The sequence below is a fragment of the Leopardus geoffroyi genome, chromosome D3 (genome assembly GCF_018350155.1).
Source record: "Leopardus geoffroyi isolate Oge1 chromosome D3, O.geoffroyi_Oge1_pat1.0, whole genome shotgun sequence".
Lineage (NCBI taxonomy): Eukaryota > Metazoa > Chordata > Mammalia > Carnivora > Felidae > Leopardus > Leopardus geoffroyi.
In genome coordinates, this window is record NC_059339.1 from 4934099 (window position 1) to 4951299 (window position 17201).

General features: G+C 49.1%; 1 protein-coding gene across 1 annotated transcript in view; it reads right to left on the bottom strand.

Moving 5' to 3' along the window:
- LOC123588322 (transmembrane protein 132B) overlaps positions 1 to 17201 on the bottom strand; it is a 367329-nt gene that overhangs the window by 153094 nt on the left and 197034 nt on the right. The gene's annotated exons all lie outside the window — the stretch shown is intronic.

Sequence of the window (17201 nt, forward strand, 5' to 3'; positions counted from 1 at the left end):
GTGTTCCTCTGTGCCCAAAACTCAACTCTGCCTACAGGATAGATTATGATTCTACACATGATAATCAAAGGAACCACAGAGAAAGAGCCCTTCCCGCGGTCTCGGCTCAGGTGGGGTGGCATCCCCTTACTGGGCACTTGATCCTTGCTCCCGGTCAGAACTTCTTTTCTCTTGTTGAGGAGATCATTTCCCGGGTGCTTCTTTGTCCCCAGCCCCACACTGAACACGCCAGCTGAACTATCTCATTTTATTCCCACAGCAAACCTGAGAATGGGCGTTATTCTTGTGCCCACGTCACAGATGAGAAATGGTGGGACAGAGGGGTTGAGTCACCTGTCTGAGGTCACACGGCTAGGAAACGACCAAATGTGACCCCAAATTTGACCACATAATTTTTTTTCATTTTATTTATTTCAGAGAGAGAGAGAGAGAGCACGAGGAGGGGAGGGGCAGAGAGAGAGAAAGAACCTCAAGGAGGCTCCTCGTTCACTGTGGAACTGGATGCCGGGCTTGATCCCACGCCCCTGGGATCATGACCTGAGCCGAAATCAAGAGTCAGACGCTCAACTGACTGAGCCACCCAGGAGCCCCCCTGACCATGTAATTTTTAGTGATGTGGGATTTATGTCCCTGGAAAGTACCCAGGCAAACCACAAAAATATCCCCAAGCCAGAAGGAATACTCAGATTCTCAATCCTAGGGGCATTGTGTGCAACTCACACACCCCACTGCTTCCCCATTTCAGACCTCCCAGCCCTGTGCCCAGAGGCAGATACAGGATTTCACGGCAGATTTCTCCCCCCGAGGTACTGGGGTCACCTCCTGCCTTTTCTGCTCCTCGGTCAGCGACGGTCTAGTCCTCTGGCAGAGCCCCTGCCTTCGGAACAGGGGATCGTGGAACTTAATAGAGTTTCTGAGGAGAAAAACAAAATGTGCCTTGACATTCTCTTTAAGAATCCATTTTCATTCACCTTAACTGTGCGTGTTGGGTGAAGACCATCAGTTTGAGAGGAAAATATCTTCAAAAAGACCGCATTTGGATTCAAGTCTTCAGGGCGATTTTCGGTGCAAGGAAGAAACGCTCAAGGGAACGTTTATTTTCTGTGCAAGGAAGAAACGTTCAAGGGAACGTTTGCCAAGAAGAAAGTATTAAGAGAACGTTTGCAAAGTTTATATTTTATGTCATTTAATCTCCTTGGTGAGCCTGCAGGAGAATCCCCACCACACAGAAGGGGTGGGGTGGAACGGGCCTTCAGACGGAGGAGCCGCCCAGAACCCAGCTCTCTGCTTAAAAAGCAGGATCAGGGGCGCCTGGGTGGCTCAGTCGGTTAAGCGGCCGACTTGGGCTCGGGTCATGATCTCGCGGTCCGTGAGTTCGAGCCCCGCGTCGGGCTCTGTGCTGACAGCTTGGAGCCTGGAGCCTGTTTCGGATTCTGTGTCTCCTTCTCTCTGACCCTCCCCCATTCACGCTCTGTCTCTCTCTGTCTCAAAAATAAATAAAAACATTAAAAAAATAAAATAAAACAGGATCAGAGTGATTTTTCCGAGGTCACAAGGGGCTGTTTGGGCCACAGTGTGGTGCGGGGGCGGGGGGGGGGGAGTTAGGGCAAGTGGAGTCTCAAATGGGGTCCGACCTGTACCCCTCCCGAGTAAGAAAGCATGAGTGGGACCCACCAGTGTGGCTCACAAAAGCAACACTCGGCTCTTTTACATTTAGAAAGAAACCCTGTTAAAATCCAAGCCCTCTTGGGATGCCTGGGTGGCTCAGGCGGTTGGGCATCCGACTTCGGCCCAGGTCATGATCTCACGGTTCGTGGGTTCGAGCCCCGCGTCGGGCTCTGTGCTGACACCTCGGAGCCTGGCGCCTGCTTCAGATTCTGTGTCTCTCTCTCTCTCTCTCTCTCTCTCTCTCTCTCTCTCTCTCCCCCTCCCCAGCTCACACTGTCTCTCAAAACTGAATAAATGTTTAAAACATAAAATAAAAATCTAAGCCCTCTTATCAGCTCATTAAGTTTTTCATCATATGCCTTTTTGGTGTATTTATCACAGAGGTGCTAAGGTTTATGTCCGATGGGGGTTTTACACTGTCTCTTTCAACACGGAACTCTTGGGTTTCCGTATTAATCATATAGGAATATTCTTCTTTGTTACAAACGAATAGGCTTTGTCATTCATCCTGAAACACAGAGCTCTGTCTTAATACAGAGGTGGCTACTAATAATGTTGATTCAGGCAAGGCTCATGGGTCGCTTACTCTGTGCCGAGCTCTGGGATAAGCAGGTTACATAGATAAAAGAGTTTAACCCCCTGTCATCCCCGTCGGTCAGGTAAATGCCCCAACTGTCCTTATTTGAAAGTTGGGGAGATGAAGGCAGGGGTTTAAATAACTTGTCCAAGGTCACGTAGTTAATGAGCAGCGATATCAAGAAACGCTTCCTTCCTGGGGCGCCTGGATGGCTCAGCGGGTTAAATGTCGGCTCTTGGTTTCGGCTCAGGTCGTGACCTCACGGTTTCATGAGTTCGAGCCCTGCATCAGGATCCATGCTGACAGTGCGGAGCCTGCTTGGGCTCCTCTGTCTCCCTCTCTCTCTGCCCCTCCCCCACTGGGCCAACAAACAGCCAACCCCAGGGGGATATTGTGATTTATAACAAGAAACACAGGGAGCACGTGGGTGGCTCAGTCAGCTAAGCAGCGGATTCTTGATTTCAGCTCAGGTCATAACCTCATGGTGTGTGGGTTTGAGCCCCGCGTCAGGCCCTGTGCTGAGATTCCCTCTCCTTTTCTCTCTGCCCCTCCCCTGCTCTCCCTCTCTCTCTCTCACCAAATAAATAAACATAAAAAAAAAAAAAAGAGTCTTCCAAAAAGAAATACAGGGTCCCCTCCTTGTCTGCAGGTGTTACGTTCCAGGACCCCCAGTGGATGCCTGAAACCCCAATAGTACCGAACCCGGTAGGTACTAAGTTTTTTCCTGTACCTACACACCTATGGTGAAGTTTAACTTATCAACGAGGCACAGTAAGAGATTAGCAACAATATGGGGCGCCTGGGTGGCGCAGTCGGTTAGGCGTCCGACTTCAGCCAGGTCACGATCTCGCGGTCCGTGAGTTCGAGCCCCGCGTCGGGCTCTGGGCTGATGGCTCAGAGCCTGGAGCCTGTTTCCAATTCTGTGTCTCCCTCTCTCTCTGCCCCTCCCCCGTTCATGCTCTGTCTCTCTCTGTCCCAAAAATAAATAAACGTTGAAAAAAAAAAAAAAAAAGAGATTAGCAACAATAATAATGATAAAGAACAATCACAACAACATGACGTAATAAAAGCTGTGTGACTGTGCTGTCTCTCCCACTCTCCAAATATCGTCCTGGGGTGATGTGAGACGACAAAATGCGTGAAGCAGGACGCAGGCATCGTGACGCCAGGTCAGCAGGTCCACCTGCTTCTGGACCGTGGTTGACCACGGGGAACGGACACTGGATAAGGGGGACCTCTGTACGCATTTGCTATTTGTCCCGTTCCTGGCACAGAGCTCCCCGAACCCTTGGCATTTCCTAAGTGATGAGAGCAATGAAGGTGTCTCCTGTCATGTTAATGAGGTGACTCTGGGGACACGCCTGAGGATGAGGGCTGCAGGGGGAGCTTTCAGTCCCAAATCCCTGACCACCGGGGAGAGCGGAGGGGCTGGAGACTGAACCGCTCCCCAATGGACATGATATTCCAATTAATCCAACGAATCGTACCTCTGTAATGAGGCCTCCGGAAAAGCCCCAAAGGACAGGATTCAGAGAGCTTCTGGGCTGCTGAACACATGGCAACTCGGAGGGGGAGGTGGCATTCTCTGAGCAGGTGGGAGCCCCGCGCCCTTTCCCCACGCCTGCGGCCTCTCTTCTCCCTGGCCGGCCCTGAGTTCTATTCTTTCCGAGGGAACCAGTAACCCAGTAAGCAAACTGTTCCTCCGAGATGTGTGAGCCACCCTAGCAAATGAACCAAACCCAAGCAGGGGGGTGTGGGACCCTTCCGACCTACAGCTAGTTGGCAGAAACACAGGTGACCGTCTAGACTTGGACTTGGCCTCTGAAGTGGGGTGCCAGCTGTCTTGCGGGACTGAGTCCTCGCCCCGTGGGACCTGATGCCTCCCTCCAGGTGGACAGAATCAGCCCTGAGGAGTCACTGAGTCGAACCGCAGGACGCCCAGCTGGGGCTGGAGTGTTGCCCGGTGGGGAGGGGAGCCCCCCAACCACACACGCGTTGAAACGGAGTTCGGAATTTGTACTCGGTTTGGGGGGACGGTGGGGAGCGGAGAGGACTGTGGTAAGCGACACAGCGCGGGGGGACCCCTTCCGAACCGAGCAGCCGGTCAGCTCCGGCGGGTGTGACCATTCTGATATCTGATATCTGATATCCATTCTGATATGGAATCAATATCAGATTCCATCCGTCCAGTCTGCACTTTTTCCAGAGATGCCCAAATTGTGTATTTTTAGTTGAACCTCCCGATTCTTTTAGTGATGGCCCAAAGTGAAGGGGGAAACACGCACACACGCACACACACACACACACACACACAGAAACACTCAGCCGGTCAAACTCAGACCACCCAACTCACCACCTGGATGAAGGATGTGCCAAGGGAACCAAAATGCCAGGTAGCCAGAGTTCCCCGTGTTCACACAGTCCGGGAGACCCAGCCTGCTCCCCAAAACAAAGACGTCTTTGCTTCGCAACTGTTTAATCACGGGGAAGATTCAAGGTTCCTTTATTAACTGGAAAATAATAGTGTGCTCTAATGAGTCACTCAGCATCCAAATGTATCGAATTCATCATCGCTGTTTTTATTTTTTGAAAATGATTAAATATCATTTTCTTTCCCTTTATAGCAAAGACCCAAGTGACAGCCGATCCATCAGTGTATCTGCTGATGTTTAACTACAGCATTTTGCATTCATTATTTCCTCCTTACGTCGTTCTTTTAAAAAGAGGAATAACTTAATTCTGCCTCTTGACAGCAGGGGAAATTAAATGGCATGTCTCTAAGATGAGTGTTTCTCCGACAGAACTCCACCAGCACTCCATATAATCAAGCCAGAAGAGAATCAACCCAAAATAAGACGTTCAAGAACAAGCTTCTGGAAAAAAAAAACAAAAAACAAAACACCCTCCCACTTAAGAAAGATAAGGAACCTTCTCGGTTAAGCGTCCGACTTCAGCCAGGTCACGATCTCGCGGTCCGTGAGTTTGAGCCCCGCGCCGGGCTCTGGGCTGATGGCTCAGAGCCTGGAGCCTGTTTCCGATTCTGTGTCTCCCTCTCTCTCTGCCCCTCCCCCGTTCATGCTCTGTCTCTCTCTGTCCCAAAAATAAATAAACGTTGAAAAAAAAAATTAAAAAAAAAAAAAAGAAAGAAAGATAAGGAACCTTCTAACCTCAAACACCACTCATCAGTTGGTACAACCAGTTCAGAGAGCAGCTTGGGGACAGGCCAGACGCCGAAGATGTACATCCCCGAGTGTCCTCAATCCCACCGCTGTGTTCGGACCCTAGAGCCCAGACACGGCACGTTTTCACTCCAGCCTCCGCTGAAGATTAGACTCTGCATGGCAACTCAGAAAAGTCAGACATAAAAAGGACACTGAAGTTCCACAAACATTTCCCTGATTACGCGCGATGGGCTCCAATGTTTTCTATTCTGTGCTAATGGATTCAATTTCCAGTTTTAACGCTTGTCATGACTCATTAGTGGGCTGCAATCCCCCGTTTAAAAACCACTCTCCCAAAAGGACCTAGTGCAAATACTTAATACTGCACGCACAAGAATGCACACTGAGATCTATAGGGGCCCAAAGTTTTAAATAACAGGCATCCATCAACAACAGAAGAACGCATGAATAAATTATGGAATATCTATACTATGGGATACTATACAGCAGCGGGGAAAAGACGTACATGTGTATCTGCAGGGTTTAACTCAGGCAATGTTGTGCCGGGCAAAAAAGGCAAGTTGCAGAATGATCCTTATAGCACAACGCCATTTATAAAAAGTTTGAAAACATGACACACTGTCTTTAGAAAGGTATCTATCTGTCTTAGACTGTTCAAGGCTGCTGTAACAAAAGACCACAGACTGGGTGGCTTGTAAACAACAAAAATTTATTTCTCAAGGTAATGGAGGCTGGAAATCTAAGATTCAGTGTCTGGTGAGGGCTCACTTCCTGGCTCAGAGATGGGCACCTTCTCACTGTGTCCTCACGTGGTAGAAGGAGGACACAAGCTCTCCGGGATCTGTTTGATAAGGGCACTAACCCCACAGATGGGGGCTCCCACCTCCTAATGCCACCATCTCGAGGTTGGGATTTCAACCTGTGAATTTTTTTTTAATTTTTTCCATGTTTATTTATCTTTGAGAGAGAGACAGAGAGAGTGCGTGAGCAGGGGAGGGGCAGAGAGAGAGGGAGACACAGAATCCGAAGCAGACTCCAGGCTCTGAGCTGTCAGCACAGAGCCTGACGCGGGGCTCGAACTCACGAACTGTGAGACCATGAGCTGAGCCAAAGCCGGATGCTTAACCGACTAAGCCACCCAGGCGCCCTTGCAACCTGAATCCTTGTTACTATGGGCCGCAGAATAGGAATTCTGGACCCATTATGGGTCCATATCTTCCTCCCCCAAACCTATAACCTTGGTCTACTCAAGAGGGAAAGAACCAGACAAACAGATAGGGAGACATCTGTATACGACCTGATTAGTCCTCCTCGAGACCAAGTGGATCGATCATCTGGTAACACAGAGGAAGATCTTCAGTGTGGAAGGCTGGACTCCCCCCAGCTGCCATCAGCATCAAGTTGCCTGAATGGCCATGTTCACATACAGGCTGTAAACTGCTCACCATCAATAGGACAGGCAGCCGTGTTGGGCCAGTGCCTATGAAAAACAGCACAGGGGACTGGCCCTGGGACTGGTTAAAACCAAATAAAACGCCCTTTCAAAAGACACCGAGGTTTCCTCTCGATACCTGGGCATATCACCTTTTATCTAGGTTTAAAGGCACGATACGAGAAGTGATGCTTCATGGAGGCAGGCTGCGTTAAACGCCTACTTTCAAAGCACAGAAAATTGCCTCCAGAAACTTCAAGGAAGAAAGGTTTTTTTTTGGGGGGGGGGGATCGGAGGAAGAGGCAACCCCTCAAAGCTTCATGTGATTGCTTCTGTCAAAGACGTGTGCCAGATCTGAGGAGGACTTCATGGTTTCCAATGACACATGTCATGTCTTAATAATAAACATGTCAAAATAAGTAAATAAATACATCAACATAATGACATATGGATACAATGATTTGACAGAGCAGCTGACGTTTCTGACAAACATGCACCAATTTAAAAGGCCAGATAAAGAGTAGCCCCCGTTAGCATCAACTCTGCCAATGACCCTTGGTGGATTTCATCAACTGCCCATCAGAAATGTGGTGTAAGGGCCCCGATTTAAAACCACCATCCTGCCAGACCTGGGAAACCTCCAACTTCCTCTGGCTCAATTTCTGCCTGCATAAGGGGACTACCAAAGTTAAATCTCACAGTAGAAATAAAATCTGCACTAAGAAAGGGCACGTCAGAACCCAAATGACACTTGAATTTCTAAGGAGAAACTCTCTTCTCCATTCTCATTTCACAAAGGAGCTACAACGCATGAACCCGGCAATGTGGCAATGAAGGCTGGTCTTCCCATAGCCTTGAACAGCGTAGCTGAAATTTGGGGATCTGGAGAAGGCACCAGAATCCTGCCAAAGGGTTGACTTGGGCAGTGTCTCTCTCTGGCCCCATCCCCTCCTTTTTCTGAGGTAACTCTGATGCTGAGAAAGGAGCCTTGAGCTTAGAGCTACAGATATATATTTGGCACCTTACCTCTGATATCTTCCTCCCCAAACCTATAACCCCGGTCTAATCAAGAGGGAAAAAACCAGGCAAACGGATAGGGAGACATCTGTATACTGCGTGAGAAGTTGAGTGCCAGGCCCTGCTCTAGAACCTTAAAGTCCGGGCTCAAATCCCAGACCCACCAGATATAGCTATGCAATGGGAGGCCCTTAATAGCTCTGAGCCTCACTGTCCCCATCTGTATGTGGGGCTAATAGTGCCACCTTCTTCACAGGGGTGTTTTGGTAATGAAGGGGGATGGTGTATAGCCTTGGCATTGTCCTTTGTAAGATCTGCTGAAAATGCCTGAAAATGCCTCCCACATTGGCGCCTCTCCTAGACGGCTCAAAGTGTCCCACCCAACACAGAAGCCCCATTCCCTAAGACTACCCAACCGCTAGCTATCAAATTTTTGTATTAAAGACAATTCTGGAAGTCTGACACAACACAGTGTGAACAGTATATAAAGAAGGGCTTCCCAGGTCACCTTCCCAGAAATGTTTGCTTTCAAACACTCTTAAACCCCTACTCATCCTTCAAGGACCGGTTCCAATGTCACCTCCTCGGAGATGACTTCCAGGATCCCTCCCCACAGAACCCACTGTGTCCTCTTTACTCCCCTGCACTTGGGTCCCCATCCTGTTACCGTGCAGAGCCCCGCCCACGGGCTGTCTCGGCATCTGTCTCTGGCGCCAGAGTTTTGAGCATCCTGACGGAGCCCTGCTTCTAAAAAGGACTGTAGAAGTCTAGCCAATTGCTTACACTTGCTGAGACAGGCCACGGGGAGCCACTAGGTCTCGAGGAAAATGATGTTTTAAGATTAGTCTGGCCACTGGTAGCAGAGTGGATTCGTGGGGAGAGGCCACAGGTGGCCACACGGACATTCTAGGAATGAGCTGTGTGAGCCTATATGCTGCTGGGGGTACAGTCCTCAACCAGCGAGGCCCCTCCTGGTCAGCAGGTGACTCAGATAAAGGAAGACACATTTTTTCCAGCCATATCAGAACGCCCAAATATGGGCTTTTCTGCCCCCAGCCAGCCATCTTGGGAATCAAGGAAACTTCTGAGTCGCCTTGAGACCTATGAACTTATTCCAGACATGGTATCACTCCTCAAAACGTTCATCTGAGTAACAGAATGAAAAGAAAAGACTCAGACAGCGAGAGGATTTTTGCAGAGCGCATAACCGATAACGGAGTGGGATCTAAAATACACAAAGAGGTCTTAACACACAACAGTAAGAGAACAAACAGCCCCAATTTAAAAATGGGCAAAAAAAAAAATCTGAACACACCCCAAAGAAGATATACAGGTGGAAAATAAGCCTATGAAAAGACACTAAGCATCCTATGTTATCAGGGAATTGAAAATTAAAGCAATAACGAAACACCACTGCACCCCAACGAGAATGGCCAACATCCAGAACACTGCCGAAGAATATTTCCATATTGGCTCATCAACTGAAACAAATGCACCACGCTAGTGCCGGATGTTAATAACGGGGGAGAACTCCCTATAATTTCTGCTCAATTCCTCTGTAATGTAAAGCTGCTCAGAAGAGTCTTAATATTTGCAAAATGTGTATCTGAAAGCTCTTTGTATCGGTCAGCATAAGACTCCATTATGCCTGGTAACAAGTGAGGCCAAAAATCAATGGCCGAAGATGACAAAGGTTCAGTAGTCACTCACACTACCCATCTTGGCCAGCAGTGGGCGCTGCTGCACACAGTCACTGACAAAGACCATCTGCCTAACCAGACTGGAGGCGGGCGCCTTCTGAGCCCCCCCTCCCTCCATCTTGGTTCTGCCCTGGCCACGCCTTCAGAGCCCAATTACAGCAAGAACCCTGCCAAGTCAGTTGAGAGGGAATACCCCCTCCCCCATCCCTGATGTCTGATCACTCTTCACATTCTAACCAAATTCCTCATCCCCACCCTTGATGTCTCATCACCGTGGCCTGCCCTCAGCAAGAATCTGGTTTGGTCCGTCTGGCCGGGGTCACCCCTGACCCCTGACAACTCCTCTTGGCCATGTGCCATCTACTGGCCCCACCCCCACTCTGTTCCTTGGCTATAAATCCCCACGTCTCTACAGGTTACACCGAGGGTCTCTTTTCCCTTTTTTTGCAACAGTTTCTGAACAAAATCTATCTTTACCACCTGCGCTGGCATCTGGCTCTGGTCCTCGCTGCCGTCACTCGGAGGCCAGGCTGATGGGTGGGTTTTCAGGCATCCTGATCTACCTGAGGCCACCCCTCGTCCAGATGGGAGCCCTTCTCCTGAATAACAATCGTGATAGAGTTGACAACACAAAACCTACAACACCGCCACGGAGACAATATGATAACAAACAAGGAAACAATGAAGTAAGGAGAGACGTTTGAAAAGCTTAAATTTGACCAAAAATCAAATCAACGGAAATTAAGCCTACAAGAACACAGCCTTGTCCCAACTACAAAATGATCCTGTGAGGCAATGCCCGAAGTTGGCAAAGGGATCAAGCACAGGGCACTCTCACACAAAGCTGGCAGTGTAAACAGAAAAATTTTACAAGACCATCGAAAACGTTAAACTTCATCGTGTCTTGTGATCTACCGATGCACCTCGAGCACTTTCTCCTGAAGATTTACCTGCAGAAGAACTCAACAGACATTTTACATTTTTAAAACTTTTTCTTAATGTTTATTTACTTTTGAGAGAGAAAGGGACAGAGCGTGAACAGGGAAGGGGCAGAGAGAGAGGGAGACCCAGAATCCGAAGCAGGTTCCAGGCGCCGAGCCGTCAGCACAGAGCCCGACGCGGGGCCCGAACCCACAGACCCATGAGATCATGACCTAAACTGAGGTGGGACATTTAACCGACTGAGCCACCCAGGCGCCCCGACCTTTAACATTAAAAAAAAAAAAATGTTTGGGGCGCCTGGGTGGCGCAGTCGGTTAAGCGTCCGACTTCAGCCAGGTCACGATCTCGCGGTCCGTGAGTTCGAGCCCCGCGTCGGGCTCTGGGCTGATGGCTCAGAGCCTGGAGCCTGTTTCCGATTCTGTGTCTCCCTCTCTCTCTGCCCCTCCCCCGTTCATGCTCTGTCTCTCTCTGTCCCAAAAATAAATAAACGTTAAAAAAAAAAAAGAAAATGTTTAAAAAGTATGTGTAAAGGGAGGAAAAAATGAAACGTGGTGAATAAGTGGGAAATCTATAATATTAATAAAATATTATACCACTATTAAATATCACCCTTAAAACTACAAGTTCATTGAAAGGCTCTGTGGATGTGTAAATTGTTGGGAAAAAATTGTTCATGTGTGCATATTTGTATTTTGGGAGAAAGAGGGTCCACCCGTTCCATAACTTTTTTAAAGCAGTTGATAATTATTGTTTCAAATATTTAACAACCTGAAAAGATGTTGCCAAATATTGAGTCTACGCTGTTACAGAAAACAGCTTTCAAAGCTAAACAAATTCGAGTATTAGCGAAAACAACCTATTTTTGTACCTCGACGCGCATGTGAACACATACATACGTATATACTCCTCAAAATATTACAATTTACCTCTGAATCATACACAGGTTTGGGGTGACTTTTATCTTCTACGCCTTATTCCGCTGTCTTTTCTACATTTCCTGCAATTGAACATCTGTCACTTTTGAAGTAAGAAGACTTCTATCATACCTGGGCTGAACCTGGCCGGCAGCATAAATTCACAAAAGAGTTTCACACTGCCTAGAAAAAGAGGTTGTGTATTTTTAAAATATTTCCCTTTTTCTTTTCTTTCGGGGCCTGATCCTTTTTGGGGGGTGGGGAGGGGCCCTTCATTTCCCATAGGCAAACCCTGTTGCCACTTTGGAGCATGAATTACAGACACATCCAGGACATGATGTATTTCTATACCTTAAATCCTGGTTTTGAACTATTGTGGCAGCTGGTGCTGAGACATCTCCAGGTGTCCAATGGCAAATTTCATTTTAAAGCTAAGAACTGTGTGTTTCTAAATCCATTATTTTCAAACCCTAAAATTGTTAAAAATAAAATACCTTTATCTTCTTATGGTGTTGGAATTCATTACTATTTCATTCATTCCTATATCCCACTAATTCTCAACGCTGTCTCTGCATTAAGATCACCCGGAGAGTTTTCTGTGCAATATCAATGCCCGTGACCCGCTGGGTTGTAAGGTCTAAGGAATGGGTACTTGTTAAAGACCCCTCAGGCTATTCTGATGTGTATCCGGGATTCAGAAGCCTTGATTTATCCATTCAGCAAGCAGTCATTCAGCCCCTGTATTAGTTTCCAACAGCTGCTGTAACAAATTACCACGAACTTAATAGCCTACGGAAACAGATATTTATTCTGCAGAAGTTCTGGAAGCCAGAGTTCCAAAATCAAGGTACCAGCAGAGTCACACTCCCACCTAAGGTCATAGGCGACAATCCATTCATTGCCTTTTCTGGCTTCTGGTGGCTCTAGGCATTCACTGGCTCCCTTGACTTGTGGCCACTTTGCTCCAATCTCTGCCTCCAGCCCCATGGCCTTCTCCTCTGTGTCTCAGTTATTAGGACCCCTGTCATTGGATTGACAACCACACATACCCCCCCCCCCAAGATTCTTCACTTAAGTGCCTCTGTGAAGACCCTTTTCTCCAAGTAAGGCCACGTTGACACGTCCCAGGGATGAGGACACGGGCTCTAAGGCCTGAACTGCTTCAGCTACTTACCGGCTCGGAGAGCTTGGGAAGTCATTTAAACTGGTCAGCTTACACATCCGTTAAGCAGCAGTAATGACAGTTATCTGCCTCCCGAGGCTCTAACACTGCCGACTTTGAAAACATACTTTCCTAAAAGACTTACCACGGCATCTGACACCAACAATGGCATTGTAGGGTTTTTCAAAAGATTTTTAAAGTAAAATAGCAACGGACAACAGAATCACCCAAAATTGTCCTCACAGACATAACTAAGACGTTCTGTGTGTTCTACCTTTTACCTGCCGTTAAACCTTCTACAGCAGGAAAGACAGCCGGGGCGCCTGGGTGGCTCGGTCAGTTAAGCATCTGATTCTTGGTTTCGGCTCAGATCATGATCTCATGGTTTGTGGGACTGAGCCCCACATCAGGCTCTGTTCTGTCAGTGCAAACTGGGATCCCCTCTCTCCCTCTCTGCCCCTCCCGCACTCATGCCCTCTCTCTTACTGTCTCTCAAAATAAATAAATAAACTTTAAAAAAAAAAAAAGGAAAGAAACCAATATAAACTGAGTCACATAGGAAAAACCATTTGTATTTAGAAACTGGGGGCGGCTACCACCATTGAACGGTCTTTGTCCTTCTTGTAAAAAATAAATAAATAAATAAGAAACCTGAAGTGCAATGAATGATTTGCCCTGGTTCGTGTTTTCTGAATCCATGAAATGACACTGGACATGGTGACTTTCTTACATCAACATTGCTTGCTGCTTAACGTTTAACGGTTAAATTTCAGAAAAAGCAGGGCGCCTGGGGGGCTCAGTTTAGCGTCCAACTCTTGGTTTCAGCTCAGGTCATGATCTTGCAGTTTGTGAGTTCCAGCCCCACATCAGGCTCTGTGCTGGCAATGAAGAACCTGCTTGGGATCTTCTCTCTCTCTCTCTCTCTCTGCCCCTCCCCTGCTTTCTCTCTCTCTCTCTCTCTCAAAATAAATAAACTTAGAAAAAAAAATTTTTTCAGAAAAAGCAAAGAGTTTGTCAGGTTATTCAGAAGGGTGATCTCTTCGTCTGCCCCGCGGGTTATACCATTTTCTGGATGAGAGCAGGCAAAACAAAACTCCGGGAAGACTGGTTCCAGATTTGCAAGCAGGGGAGCTCTTCACAGTAAACACTTGACTTTGACCTTGACTTCACCTTGAGCTGGGTTTACAAGAATGTGGGGATGTGTCTGTCTCTTTAAGACATCTATTTTGGCGTTTCTGCCTTTCTATCCTATGGAGAGGCACACGCCTGTTTCTGTGGTACCCCGTCCGGGTTTCCTCCCATTTGTAGGCGAGAGTGAGCTCTGTTTTGTGGCCTCTGACAGCAGAAAAAGTTGTGGCTCACTTCCTCCGAGGTTTGGGTCCCAACAGGCCTGTCTCAAGTCCTCCGGCCGCACGCGGCTTCCGGGCAACCCGCCCGTCACCTACCTCCCGTTCCCTGTGGTTCTGTGTTATCTGTTCTGCACGCTTTCGAATTTGCTTATTTTTCTAATCTCTTCTCCACTCCTTTGGTAACACTACTCTTTATCTTGTGGTTTTCATCTTTATTACTCACATTTCCTCACAACGAGCCTTCATTAAAATATTTTAAATTAAGACCTTTACCGCCTTTCGAACTGAGCACGTCGGGTCTACCCGTACGACACATTTTTAATTCTTATCACAGAATTTCAGGCAGTTTGTACATTATATTCTATTAAAAACTCTATTCCACCCAAGGTTGTCACAATGCGGAGATTACAGCTTTCTGACGGATGTTTTGTTAGGGATATATTCATATATTCACTCTGTTAGCCAGCAAACACGGTCCGTGAGCTTGTATTTCACACCTCGTTTGACATCGCGATTCAACAGCAAAGTACAAAGGGAAGCAATTATTTATTTAGATTATGGAATGAATTTCGGAGGGATATTAGATAAGTATAGATTGTCATGCCAAAGCATTAATCCCTGCCCTTCTCACAGCCTGGGGGGAGGTCACACACTGGGGTCAAGGAGAAGGAGGACACCAGAACAGGGAGAGCGCCTCATAAACCTGTAACTCTGCTCAGGTAACGACTTTTTCTCTCCTGTAACCTTTTTGTATCTCCAAAGAAAATGCAGAATTGATTCTCACAAAGCCAACAGTGATAACCACAGCCTATGCTTTTTCTTCAGTTTGAAACATCACCACTTGATCAGCCAAATATTTCAACAAAATCAATTTCCTACCCATGGACCATGGATCCCGCCCTTACACAGTCAGTTCCGACTCAGGACGGCTGGACTTAGTTTCGCTTTATGGTGGTGCGAAAGCAATACACCTCCAGTAGGAACTGTACTTGGAATCTTGAGTCTGGATCCTGTCCCGGACCAGGGACCTGCGGCCCCACCCTCTCCCCCCGCGATGCTGGGCAGAGGCCGCAGCTCCCAGTCAGCCACGCGGTCAGGAGGGTCGACAGGCAGTACACGGACAGCCACCTGCACCGACACGGCTGTCCCGTTTGTCACTTTCAGTACAGGATTCAGTCAACGGCATGCAATAGTCAGCACCTCATTATAAAATGGGCTTTGTGGTGGACGATTGTGCCCAATCGGAGGCTCATGTCCGTGTTCTGAGCACGTCTAAGGCGGGCCAGGCTAAGCTATGGTGTTTGCTGGGTTAGGTGGTTAAATGCATTGTTGACTTACGATATCAACTGACAATGGGTTTATAGGGAGGTTACCCCATCATGAGCCAAGGAAGATCTGTACCCAAGACGTTCGCCACCCACATGATGATTCCGGAGGCTGTAACTCCAGGCATCCCATCCGGGCCCCTCCAGCGCCCCAGGACTGAGGTAACTGCAAGGTCCCCTCTCGTTTCTCCTCTCCCCGCAGCATCCATCCCCCAGAACCTCTCTCATCCTCTAAACCTATGTTGTTCAGGCGGGCTGGCCACAGTGATGGGTTCTGGTGGGTCCGTGACACAAGACAAGCCAAACAGAGCCAGCGGACCAGACAGGGAAGAACAATGTCCTCCCCGAAGTGACCACAATGGCAGGACAGACACTGGGAGCTGCTGGTGGCCAACCTGCCACCAGGAGGGAAGATCCTGCTGGAGACGATGCCAACCCAGAGGAGAGACAGGAGACGGGCTGCTAAGGACGCTGCTTGGACACCTGCACCCTGACGTCCCTGGTCCCCGCCCCCCTGCACGTCTCCATCCACACGAGGAGCCCGAGTCCCCTTTTTGCTTGAGTTTCATCGGCACAGCACCGAACGGCAGCCACTGGACAAAGCCACCTGACCGACGCCACGGCAACCCAGAGGGAGCCCGGGCCCCAGCAAAGCCACAACCCTCGGCAGGCACCACGCTGAAGAGAGTAGAACGCTGCTAGCTGACCGCCATCACCCCACCCTTCTTCCTTTACAGCAAAGACCACCTCCCAATACGGCTCCCGGAAACAGTGCCAGGCGTTCACTTCCCCAGAGTGACCGGCTTCTTGGGCAGAGGCAGGGAACCCACCGCTCACCCATGAGATCGGAAGGGTCCACGTCCAGGTCCCCTTCCCTGATAAAAGGCGGTAACAGAGGGGAAGCGGCCCGCCCTTCCGGTGTTGGTGCACAACTGGTGAGTTAGCCGTTCCTGCACCTCTGCAGCCACCTTGCAACCGTGTGGGAACCGGAAGAAGGATGGCAGCTGGGGACCAGGTGTGAGAGACGGGGAGACGGGACGCGCCTGGGTGACACGGTCGCACTGCCGGATTAACCAGTCTCATCGAACCACCCGCCCGGGTTTCTGGGCAGGTGAGATGATAAAACCGAGTTGCTGCAGCCACGTTTTGGCAGGTACCCTACTGACCGCATACGGAAGCACCTGAGCCAATATAAAAATCCTGGGCTGTCCCCATATACTGACAACTCCGGATGTGGGAAGGCTCAGCGGGCAGGCAGACAGATTCCCAGGGAAACCGTGGGCCACGTGAGGCTGCAGACTAAACGGCCGGCCAGGGATGGATGTAAAGGGGGACAACCAGAATGTTGAGTTTGGAGCGATCGTGCTCCTAACAGAAGACTCGAGGCCCCTCAGCTGGACACCCTTCTTTCCCTTTGAACGAGGTCCTCGAAGAGCCGGCAGGACAGCGTTCCAGCGGACGGAGGTTGGACCAGAACTCCATGAGAAGAGGCAAGCTGTACCCTGTCTCTCCGAGGTCGGGAGCCCCACCCACCCACCCACGGCCTCATCCATTCACAGGGTGCCCCCCAGGCCCAAAGCGGTGGGCCTCCATGAGTTTAAATAGTAGAGGACAAAGAAGAGACAGCAGGGGGTGACACTGCAAGGTGGTACATAACAGATCTGAAAGACGCTTCCCGCCAAGCTGAGGTTGTGAGTCAGGGGCGAGGGGTGCGTGTCTAGGGCTCGTTTGCCCGACCCTTTAAGAGGGAAGGTGGTCACAACCGTGGGGACAGCGCCCCCTGCCTTAGTGGGGTCCCGATGCACGAGGCCTAGCAATGACCTCCAGGTGAGCGCAGCCCCATGAAACCCAAAGCCGGCGTCTGAGCTGGAGGGGACACGTGCCAGCACCCAGGGGTGATGTCCGCGAGACGGCTGCCTTGAAGCACCGAGAG